At 48.0% G+C, this 12,087-nt stretch overlaps 1 long non-coding RNA gene across 1 annotated transcript; it reads left to right on the forward strand.

The window, feature by feature from the left end:
- Positions 1 to 902: 902 nt before the first annotated feature.
- LOC140113579 (uncharacterized) lies at positions 903 to 2,363 on the forward strand. Its single transcript, XR_011852726.1, has 3 exons — positions 903 to 1,155; positions 1,541 to 1,686; positions 1,977 to 2,363. It is a non-coding gene; the product is annotated as an uncharacterized lncRNA (long non-coding RNA).
- The last annotated feature ends 9,724 nt before the right edge of the window (positions 2,364 to 12,087 follow it).

Here is a 12,087-nt window from a genome sequence, read left to right on the forward strand (position 1 = left end):
GTTTCGGCTCGTAACAGAGCCTTCGTCTGGGGGTAGCGTCAGTCCAGTGAGGGGAGTGTTAAAAAGGAACAGTCAACCAATGGGAGCGCAAAGCCCCTGTCATGTGTGGGGGCGGAGCTGAATGGGTCACGTGACCGCTGTTGTGTGTGGGGCGGAGCCAAATGGGTCACGTGGTCGCTGTCATGTGTGGGGGCGGAGCCAAATGGGTCACGTGAACGCTGTCATGAGTTGGGGGCGGAGCCAAATGGGTCACGTGATCGCTGTCATGTGGGGGCGGAGCCAAATGGGTCACGTGATCGCTATCATGTGTGGGGGCGGAGCCAAGTGGTAGTGTGATGCGTCTCATGGTAACCAGTCACGTGATCAGTGATCACGCGTATCTGGCGTAGCGGTATTGCGCAACAGCGTGTAAATGCAGGGAAGCAGAGTATGTATTGTGACAAGCAATGGGTAAATTGAACACCATTTAGTGCAAATACATGTGTTACAAGAGATTTGCAAAGATGCATGCGTAGATGTATAAAAACTTGATTCAATTACATTAGTATTACAATAATAGCGTTAAAGATCCTTCTACCTGCAGCTCCAGGGCACAGCTATGGGGGCGTCTTGTGCGCCCTCGTATGCTAACTTGTTCCTGGGGCTGTGGGAGAGGGACCTCCTGGACAGTGATCGGGATGTCGCTATGGACCGGGTCCTGTTTTGGGCCCGGTACATAGATGACATCCTGATCATTTGGAGGGGGGACTACAAAGCTTCTTTTCAACTCTGAACAATAATCCCTATAACATCAGGCTCACATACCATGCAGACAAAACCTCTGTGGCTTTCCTTGATGTAACCATTACCAAGGACATAGATGGTTTTTTACAAACAAACGTATACAGGAAAGAGACCTCTGTTAATTCTTTATTGCATGCTACCTCTTCTCACCCCATCCAGACCGTGAGAGCCATACCTACTGGTCAGTTCCTCCGGATTAGGCGGATATGTTCCTCGGATGATGACTTCGAGATTCAGGCTGATGACCTCAAAAATAGGTTTCGTCAACGAGGCTACAGTAATAGATCCCTAAAATTGGCCTACTGGTGTGCAAAAAGAACACCACGCCAGACTCTTTTATCACCTAAGGAAAAACCAGCAATACCAGACCAGGTGAGATTCATTACGAATTATCACTCTCAGTGGCACTTGATGCGTCAGACCTTGGAAAGATTTTGGCCAATTCTACAAAGCGACCCGATCATCGAAAAATATATTACTCCACATCCCTCAGTGACAGCGAGAAGGGCTAAAAATTTGCGAGACATCCTTGTAAGGAGCCATTATACATCTGGCAAATCTAACACCATATTCGATGGTCGCCCACCTTGGGGGTGCAAACCATGTGGGAGGTGTGTAGCATGCCCCAATGTAGAAAAAGCCGACACATTTACGGATTCATCGGGCACCAAGATGTACAACATCACACACAATATCTCCTGCAATACCAAAGCAGTGGTTTACTACGCAACCTGTCCATGTAATTTAATCTACATAGGTCTAACCACTCGCCCGATGAAAGTACGCATTCGAGAGCATATGCGTGACATCAAGTCTACACTGAATAATGAATCTGACACTGATGGAAAACCGGTGGCTCAACACTTCAAAGAGCGACATAACTCCGATCCGACCCTACTTAAGGTACGTGGTATTGATAAAATAGATCTAGGGATTAGAGGGGGCCCAATCCACAAGAGACTATCACAGTGCGAAACAAGATGGATTTGGACCCTCAACACCATTCAACCCAGGGGCCTAAACAAAACCTTGAGTTTTGCCCCGTTTCTCCAGTAGATCCACTTCTGCCCTTCAACCCCCGGTCTCTAGGGTCGCGCTCTGCATTCAACGCATCGGCGTCTAAATACAATAGTATTTTTATCTATTTTATATGTTTTAATTAATTTTTTGTTATTTTGATTTCCTTATTTCAGGGTCAACCTATGGTTTTGGCGCTATGGATAATATACGCAATGTCTCCAATCTCTAATTGTCCTAAACAGCATGGTGGGAAAAATGCAGTTCTTCTATTGGTCCTGCATAATATGGCTTCGCAAGGGTCAACTGGTGCATATACAAATAAGGATGTACAGCACTATATACTAGAGTTCGATCTTATAAACATGTTAATCATTTGCATTTTTTCTGGGTATTATATACACAATTTTTATTTTCAGTGCTTAGGTTCCGTTTTAAATCTTCACCAACAGATTACACTATTATGTTTTATTCTTATATCACCTTCCCATTTTGTGTTCCCTTCATGTGCTTTCCTCACCTTCACGCCCCCCTGTCCTCACTTGTGCCCAATACCTCACTACCTTGTATTAACAAAAAATTTTTTTGATGTTGTTGCACATATACTCTACCATGCTGGTAGTCATAATTCACCGCCGTCATGATTCATAATATGTATCACTGCAAAATTGCGATCTCATTATTATCACATGTTTTTCATTTCATTCTTAGGAACCTTACATTGTATATGTTACCATCCATTTTTATATAGGTATCCCCTGTATGGTATGTTTTATGCGTATTAATTGGCACCTTAGCCATAAATACATGTTGGGATAATGTTTTGAACCCCCTTTTTAAAGTTTTTTTGTATGCAGGCTTTAACGCTATTATTGTAATACTAATGTAATTGAATCAAGTTTTTATACATCTACGCATGCATCTTTGCAAATCTCTTGTAACACATGTATTTGCACTAAATGGTGTTCAATTTACCCATTGCTTGTCACAATACATACTCTGCTTCCCTGCATTTACACGCTGTTGCGCAATACCGCTACGCCAGATACACGTGATCACTGATCACGTGACTGGTTACCATGTGACGCATCACACTACCACTTGGCTCCGCCCCCACACATGATAGCGATCACGTGACCCATTTGGCTCCGCCCCACACATGACAGCGATCACGTGACCCATTTGGCTCCGCCCCCACACATGACAGCGACCACGTGACCCATTTGGCTCCGCCCCACACACAACAGCGGTCACGTGACCCATTCAGCTCCGCCCCCACACATGACAGGGGCTTTGCGCTCCCATTGGTTGACTGTTCCTTTTTAACACTCCCCTCACTGGAATGACGCTACCCCCAGACGAAGGCTCTGTTACGAGCCGAAACGCGCGTCGGGGATATCGTCATCCCGGACAGTGGAGGTCCACTTCATCTATCCTTTTGTTCATTGGTAAGGTATTATCTCTACCTGTTTGTGCGCATTACCTATGTTTATGCATGTTAGCAGCTGTGTGCCACTTTACACCTGTTGCCTTCATTATATGTACCTTCTGTCCTTACCTATTACATGTGCACGCTTTGTCCATGTGTAATTCCTCCTATGTCTGCCCGGGGTGACGACTTCCTCATTTGTTGTCGCCGCCTTGCACTGTCATTCCCCCTCAGCATTGTCTGAGGATTCTCATCCTGCTTTTATCATTATGTCTTAAATAGTCATTAATAAAGTATTTTTTACTGCAATTATTCAGACTCAATTTGGTCTTTCATAGTGCTTCCTTTTACCCCTCTTTCCCTGTCCCTCCTTAAAGGGGTACCTTTTGTTTTTGAGCCTGCCCTTAGTAGTATACATCTTGCCCCCAGTAGTATACAGTTTGCCCCCAGTAGTATACAGTTTTCCCCTATTAGTATGCAGCCTGCCCCCAGTAGTATACAGCCTGCCCCCAGTAGTATACAGCCTGCCCCCAGTAGTATACAGCCTGCCCCCAGTAGTATACAGCCTGCCCCCACTAGTATACAGCCTGCCCCCACTAGTATACAGCCTGCCGCCAGTAGTATACAGCCTGCCGCCAGTAGTATACAGCCTGCCGCCAGTAGTATACAGCCTGCCGCCAGTAGTATACAGCCTGCCGCCAGTAGTATACAGCCTGCCGCCAGTAGTATACAGCCTGCCGCCAGTAGTATACAGCCTGCCGCCAGTAGTATACAGCCTGCCCCCAGTAGTATACAGTTTGCCCCCAGTAGTATACAGTTTGCCCCCAGTAGTATACAGCACTGCCCCCAGTAGTATACAGCACTGCCCCCAGTAGTATACAGCACTGCCCCCAGTAGTATACAGCACTGCCCCCAGTAGTATACAGCCTGCCCCCAGTAGTATACAGCCTGCCCCCAGTAGTATACAGCCTGCCCCCAGTAGTATACAGCTTGCCCCCAGTAGTATACAGCTTGCCCCCAGTAGTATACAGCCTGCCCCCAGTAGTATACAGCCTGCCCCCAGTAGTATACAGCCTGCCCCCAGTAGTATACAGCCTGCCCCCAGTAGTATACAGCTTGCCCCCAGTAGTATACAGCTTGCCCCCAGTAGTATACAGCTTGCCCCCAGTAGTATACAGCTTGCCCCCAGTAGTATACAGCCTGCCGCCAGTAGTATACAGCTTGCCCCCAGTAGAATACAGCCTGCCCCCAGTGGTATACAGTTTGCTCCCAGTAGTATACAGCTTGCCCCTAGTAGTATACAGCACTGCCCCCATTAGTATAAAGCCTGCCCCCAGTGGTATACAGCTTGCCCCCAGTGGTATACAGCTTGCCCCCAGTGGTATACAGCTTGCCCCCAGTGTAATACAGCTTGCCCCCAGTGGTATACAGCCTGCCCCCAGTAGTATACAGCTTGCCGCCAGCATTAAAAAAAAATAAACTTATATACTCCCCGATGTGCTCCCCCGATATCCGTGCTGCTTGTCTTCAGGCTTCCGGAAAGACATGGCGGTGCCCAGCAGAAGAAAGAAGACGGGTGCGGAAGCCTGAAGACAAGCGGCGCGGACATCGGTGGAGCAGCGCTGCACATCGGGGCCACCGGAGGGTGAATATATAAGTTTATTATTTTTTAAGTATTTTTTACTGGGGGCAAACTTAGTGACTCGTGTATAAGCCGAGGGGACATTTTTCAGCACATTTTTGTGCTGAAAAACGGCTTATACACGAGTATATACTGTATTTTGATTACTGAAAATTTCATATTCCTCCTTGGCTAAAAATACTCCCCAAAAATAGTAAGAGGAGTATTATTTCCCTTCTGGAAAAATGTTAGTGTGACCTCTGATGATATGTTCCTAGCATTTAACCCTATAATGGAAAATAGTGCCCAAAGTCAGAAAAGGCACTTTTTTTTGCTATTTTGAAAAATATAAAAAATGTAATAAACAGTGATCAAAAGGCCATACAGACCTCACAAAGGTAGCATTGAAAATGTCATCTCATCTTGCAAAAAATGACACCACCCACAGCTGCGTACACTAAAGTATGAAAAATGTATTAGCGCTAAAACATGGCAAAAAGATGATTTCTTTTTTTGTAATTTTTTTAAATATATGAAAACATTATAAAACCTATACAATGTGGTATCCTAGTGATCACATCAACCCATAAGAATAAAGGAGACATTTTTTTGTGGTGCAGAGTGAAAGCCGTAAAATCAAGCCCACAACAAAAAGGTGCAAATGCATTTTTTCCACCAATTTCACTGCATTTGTAATTTTTTTCCCTCTTCCCAGTACAGGTCATGGAATTATTAATACCGTCACTATGAAGTGAAATTTGTTATGAAGAAAACAAGCCCTCACACAGCTCTCTACATGAAAAGATAATGTTATATATTTTTGAAGGTGGGGAGTGAAAAATGAAAAAGGGCCCGGTCATTAAGGGGTTAAGAGTTCTGGATCAGGCAAGATACAATGTTCAGGTTTCTGGATCTAGTAGATACAGTGGGTATGAACTCACAGACAAACATCTTCAGCTCTATGCAGCACATCTCCACACCCCACCCCTAAAAATACCACAGTCACTTAGAGTATAATTGAGCATTAGAGATGAGCGAGCACTAAAATGCTCGGGTGCTCGTTATTCGATACGAGCTTTTCCCGATGCTCGGGTGCTCGTATCGAATAACGAGCCCCATTAAAGTCAATGGGAGACCCGAGCATTTTTTTAGTAAAAGAGAACATTAAAAGAACAGTGCATAATAAAATATCCCAGATGTTTACTGATGTTTTACTTGTAAGAAAAAATTGAACTAACACTATTCTTCACTTTCCAGGTGTTCGCGCGTGTCTCCCGCTAAGTTAGGAGATGTTCAGAACATCTGGAATGTGAAGAATAGTGTTCTTTCAATGTGTTCTGCACTTAAATGCTCCTGTATTCACTATTTTTAATGTTTTAATTCTATTCTTCACTTTGCAGATGTGCACGCGTGTCTCCCGATAATGTCGGAGATGTGCGCGCACATCAGCAATGTGAAGAATAGTGTTATTTAAATGTGTTCTGCCCTTAAATGTTCGTGTTTTCACTGTTTTTAATTCTATTCTTCACATTGCAGGTGTGCGCGCGTGTCTCCCGATAGGTTCGGAGAACCTATCGGGAGACACGCGCGCACACCTGCAATGTGAAGAATAGAATTAAAACAGTGAAAACACGAACATTTAAGTGCAGGACACATTGAAAGAACACTATTCTTCACATTCCAGATGTTCCGAACATCTCCTAACTTAGCGGGAGACACGCGCGAACACCTGCAATGTGAAGAATAGTGTTATTTCAATGTGTTCTTACAAGGAAAACATCAGTAAACATCTGGGTTATTTTATTATGTAATAAAAATACTGTTCTTCACTTAATTTAATGCTCGATCTCGAGCCGGCGAGATACTCGTCCGAGTAACGAGCCAGTCCGAGTATGCTAATACTCGACCGAGCAGTATACTCGGACGAGTATACTCGCTCATCTCTATTGAGCATCTTTCTAATATATTATATCCTCATAACACGAGTAAACATACTATTCCCCACATCCTTTATACAGTCCAAGAATTGCACTGCACTAGAGATGAGCGAGCACTAAAATGCTCGGGTACTCGTTATTCGAGAAGAACTTTTCCCGATGCTCGAGTGCTCGTCTCGAATAACGAGCCCCATTGAAGTCAATGGGAGACTTGAGCATTTTTCAAGGGGACCAAGGCTCTGCACAGGGAAGCTTGGCCAAACACCTGGGAACCTCAGAAAAGGATGGAAACACCACGGAAATGGACAGGAAACAGCAGGGGCAGCATGCATGGATGCCTCTGAGGCTGCTTAATCGCACCATTATGCCAAAACTATGGGCAACAGCATGGCCATGACAGAGTGACAGAATGAGGCTAGATAGCATCTAAAACATCCAATAATTGACCCTGACACTATAGGGGACGGCATGCAGAGGCAGCGGCAGCAGCGGCAGGCTAGAGAGTGGCATGGCGACATACCCTAAATGGACTCAGGCTTCAAACCAATGGGTGGCAGAGAGGAACCAAAGGAGGTGAGCAAGAAGCGCTCAAATAATATCGGTACATGATAAAAGTTTGCCAGTATATTTTTTGGATTACACAGCAGGGTGGCGACAAAGTTAACATGGAAGCCATGAAAACAACCCAAAATTCTGCCTGACACAGCTCGTTTGATAAGGGGACCATGTATGGAGGCAGTGAACTAGTAGTAGATTAAAGGTGCTGCAGTTAAAACTATGTTAGTTGGATCTTGGCATGGAGCTGGCGCTCCGCTGCCAGGCGAGCTTTCGCCAATCCAAGCCCCTGTCTCTAGGCTACTCCCCAAACAGCACTTCTAAGAACCTTTTGTATAAGATCAAGTGTAGTAGCGTTCTTATAAGTTTGGGATATGGCGGGTGAGGGGAATGTAAACAGATGCGCAAGAAGCGCTGAAATAATATCGGTAAATGATAAAAGTTTGCCAGTATATTTTGTGGATTACACAGCAGGGTGGCGACAAAGTTAACAAGTTTGATGTGGAATGCCCTGTAATAGCTCTTGGGCGGTGTGCCTTTTATCGCTTAGGCTCAGCAGTTTGAGCACCGCCTGCTGTCGCTTTGCGACGGCACTGCTGCTGTGCCTAGAGCTACCGACTGATGGCGCCATGGCCACGGATGGTAATTCGGAGGAGGAGGAGGTGGAGGAGGGGTGGGAGGAGGAGGAGGTATACTAGGCCTTTGAGACCTGGACCGAGGTAGGCCCCGCAATTCTCTGCGTCGGCAGTATATGACCATCCCCAGGGTCAGACTCGGTCCCAGCCTGCACCAAGTTAAGTGTAGTAGTGTTCTTATAAGTTTGGGATATGGCGGGTGAGGGGAATGTAAACAGATGCGCAAGAAGCACATGATGCGCATGGAGCTGGCGCTCCGCTGCCAGGCGAGCTTTCGCCAATCCAAGCCCCTGTCTCTAGGCTACTCCCCAAACAGCACTTCTAAGAACCTTTTGTATAAGATCAAGTGTAGTAGCGTTCTTATAAGTTTAGGATATGGCGGGTGAGGGGAATGTAAACAGATGCGCAAGAAGCGCTGAAATAATATTGGTAAATGATAAAAGTTTGCCAGTATATTTTGTGGATAACACAGCAGGGTGGCGACAAAGTTAACAACTTTGATGTGGAATCCATGAAAACAACCCAAATTTCTGCCTGACACACCTCGTTTGATAAGGGGACGATGTATGGAGGCAGCTATATGGACGACTTTTGGAGGTAGCAATGGAGACAACGTGTGGAGGCTGCTATGGAGACAATTTAATTTGGATAGTGCCTGTATGTGGCAGTCCAAAAAAGTTTTCAAACCAGAGGAGCAGGTAGGTGGCCCTCCAGAAAAATGAAATAGATTGAGTGCCTGTATGTGGCACTCCCAAAAATTGTTTAAAACAGAGGAACGGGTAGGTGGCCCTCCAGAAAAATTAAATGCATAAAGTACTATAGCTAGAGCCAGTGGGCCCTGTCAAAAAATAGCCAGTTTCCTCTGCTTTAGTGTACAAAGAGGAGGAGAAGGAGGAAAATGAGGAGGAGGAGTGCATAAATTATTCAGGTTGAGCTTCCTTCACCTGGTGGAGATTGGAAATTATGAGAAATCCAGGCTTTATTCATCTTAATAAGCGTCAGCCTGTCAGCGCTGTCAGTCGACAGGCGTGTACACTTATCGGTGATGATGCCACCAGCTGCACTGAAAACCTGCTCGGACAACACGCTAGCGGCAGGGCAGGCAAGAACCTCCAAGGCGTACAGCGCCAGTTCGTGCCACATGTCCAGCTTTGAAACCCAGTAGTTGTAGGGAGCTGTGTGATCATTTAGGACGATGGTATGGTCAGCTACGTACTCCCTCACCATCTTTCTGAAAAGATCAGCCTTACTCTGCCGAGACTGGGGACAGGTGACAGTGTCTTGCTGGGGTGACATAAAGCTGGCAAAAGCCTTGTAAAGGGTACCCTTGCCAGTGCTGGACAAGCTGCCTGCTCGCCTACTCTCCCTCGCTACTTGTCCCGCAGAACTACGCACTCTGCCGCTAGCGCTGTCAGAAGGGAAATAGTGTTTCAGCTTGTGCACCAGGGCCTGCTGGTATTCATGCATTCTCACACTCCTTTCCTCTCCAGGGATGAGAGTGGAAAGATTTTACTTGTACCGTGGGTCCAGGAGAGTGAATACCCAGTAATCGGTGCTGGAATAAATTCTTTGAACGCGAGGGTCACGGGATAGGCAGCCTAGCATGAAATCTGCCATAAGCGCCAGAGTACCAACGCGTAAGAATTCACTCCCCTCACTGGCCTGACTGTCCATTTCCTCCTCCTCCAACTCCTCTTCTTCTGCCCATACACGCTGAACAGTGAAGGACTAAACAATGGTCCCCTCTTCTGTCTTGCCAACATTCTCCTCCTCTTCCTCCTCATCCTCCTCCACCTCCTCCGATATGCGCTGAGAAACAGACCTAAGGGTGCTTTGGCTATCAACAAGGGAATCTTCTTCCCCCGTCTCTTGTGACGAGCGCAAAGCTTCCGACTTCATGCTGATCAGAGAGTTTTTCAACAGGCCAAGCAGCGGGATGGTGAGGCTGATGATGGCGGCATCGCCACTGACCATCTGTGTTGACTCCTCAAAGTTACTCAGTACCTGACAGATATCAGACATCCACGTCCACTCCTCATTGTAGACTTGAGGAAGCTGACTGACCTGACTACCAGTTCTGGTGGAAGTTGACATCTGGCAGTCTACAATCGCTCTGCGCTGCTGGTAAACTCTGGATAACATGGTTAATGTTGAATTCCACCTCGTGGGCACGTCGCACAACAGTCGGTGAGCGGGCAGTTGGAGGCGGCGCTGCGCTGCCCTGAGAGTGGCGGCATCTGTGCTGGACTTCCTGAAATGCGCACAGATGCGGCGCACCTTCGTGAGCAAATCAGACAGATTGGGGTATGTCTTGAGGAAACGCTGAACTATCAGATTTAACACATGGGCCAGGCATGGCACATGTGTCAGTCTGCCGAGTTGCAGAGCCGCCACCAGGTTACGGCCGTTGTCACACACAACCATGCCTGGCTTCAGGTTCAGCGGTGCCAGCCACAGATCAGTCTGCGCCGTGAAACCCTGTAATAGCTCTTGAGTGGTGTGCCTTTTATCGCCTAGGCTCAGCAGTTTGAGCACCGCCTGCTGTCGCTTAGCGACGGCACTGCTGCTGTGCCTAGAGCTAGCGACTGATGGCGCCATGCCCACGGATGGTAGTTCGGAGGAGGAGGTGGAGGAGGGGTGGGAGGAGGAGGAGGCATAGTAGGCCTGAAAGACCTGGACCGAGGTAGGCCCTGCAATCCTCGGCGTCGGCAGTATATGACCAGCCGCAGGGTCAGACTCAGTCCCAGCCTCCACCAAGTTAACCCAATGTGCCGTCAGCGATATATAGTGGCCCTGCCCGGCAGCACTCGTCCACGTGTCCGTGGTCAGGTGGACCTTGTCAGAAACGGCGTTGGTCAGGGCACAGATGATGTTGTCTGACACGTGCTGGTGCAGGGCTGGGACGGCACATCGGGAAAAGTAGTGGCGGCTGGGGACCGAATACCGAGGGGCGGCCGCCGCCATGAGGTTGCGAAAGGCCTCGGTCTCTACTAGCCTATAGGGCAGCATCTCCAGGCTAAGCAATCTGGAGATGTGGACATTAAGGGCTTGGGCGTGCGGGTGGGTTGCGCTATATTTCCGTTTCCGCTCCAGCGTCTGGGGTATGGAGAGCTGAACGCTGGTGGATGCTGTGGAGGATCGTGGAGGCGACGATGGGGTTTTTGTGCCAGGGTCCTGGGCAGGGGGCTGACTATCAGCTGAAACAGGGGAAGGAGCAGTGGTGTGCACGGCCGGAGGTGAATGGGCTTGGTGCCACTGAGTGGGGTGTTTAGCATTCATATGCCTGCGCATACTGGTGGTAGTTAAGCTAGTAGTGGTGGAACCCCTGCCGATCCTGGTTTGGCAAAGGTTGCACACCACAGTCCGTCGGTCATCCGGTGTTTCCTTAAAGAACCTCCAGACTTCTGAAAATCTAGCCCTCGCCGTGGGAGCCCTCGCCACGGGAGCTTCACTACGTGACACATTTGGCGCTGATGCACCTGCTCTGGCCCTGCCTCTCCGTCTGGCCCCACCACTGCCTCTTCCAACCTGTTCTGGTCGAGGACTCTCCTCTGTCTCAGAAGCACTGTGTTCACCCGGCCTCTCAACCCAGCTTGGGTCTGTCACCTCATCATCCTCCGATCCCTCAGTCTGCTCCCCCCTCGGACTTCCTGCCCTGACAACAACTTCACCACTGTCTGACAACCGTGTCTCCTCATCGTCGGACACCTCTTTACACACTTCTTCCACTACGTCAAGAAGGTCATCATCACCCACAGACTGCGACTGGTGGAAAACCTGGGCATCGGAAAATTGCTCAGCAGCAACCGGACAAGTGGTTTGTGACTGTGGGAAGGGTCCAGAAAACAGTTCCTCAGAGTATGCCAGTTCAAATGTCAAATTTTCCTGGGGGGGAGGAGGCTGAGGTGCAGGAGCTGGAGGAGTGCCGATTTCGGTGACATGGGTGGACTGCGTGGAAGACTGACTGGTGGACAAATTGCTCGAAGCATTGTCGGCAATCCACGACATCACCTGTTCGCACTGTTCTGGCCTCAACAGTGCTCTACCACGAGTCCCAGTAACTTCAGACATGAACCTAGGGAGTGTAGCTCTGCGGCGTTCCCCTGCTCC

This window comes from Engystomops pustulosus, chromosome 1 (genome assembly GCF_040894005.1).
Source record: "Engystomops pustulosus chromosome 1, aEngPut4.maternal, whole genome shotgun sequence".
NCBI lineage: Eukaryota > Metazoa > Chordata > Amphibia > Anura > Leptodactylidae > Engystomops > Engystomops pustulosus.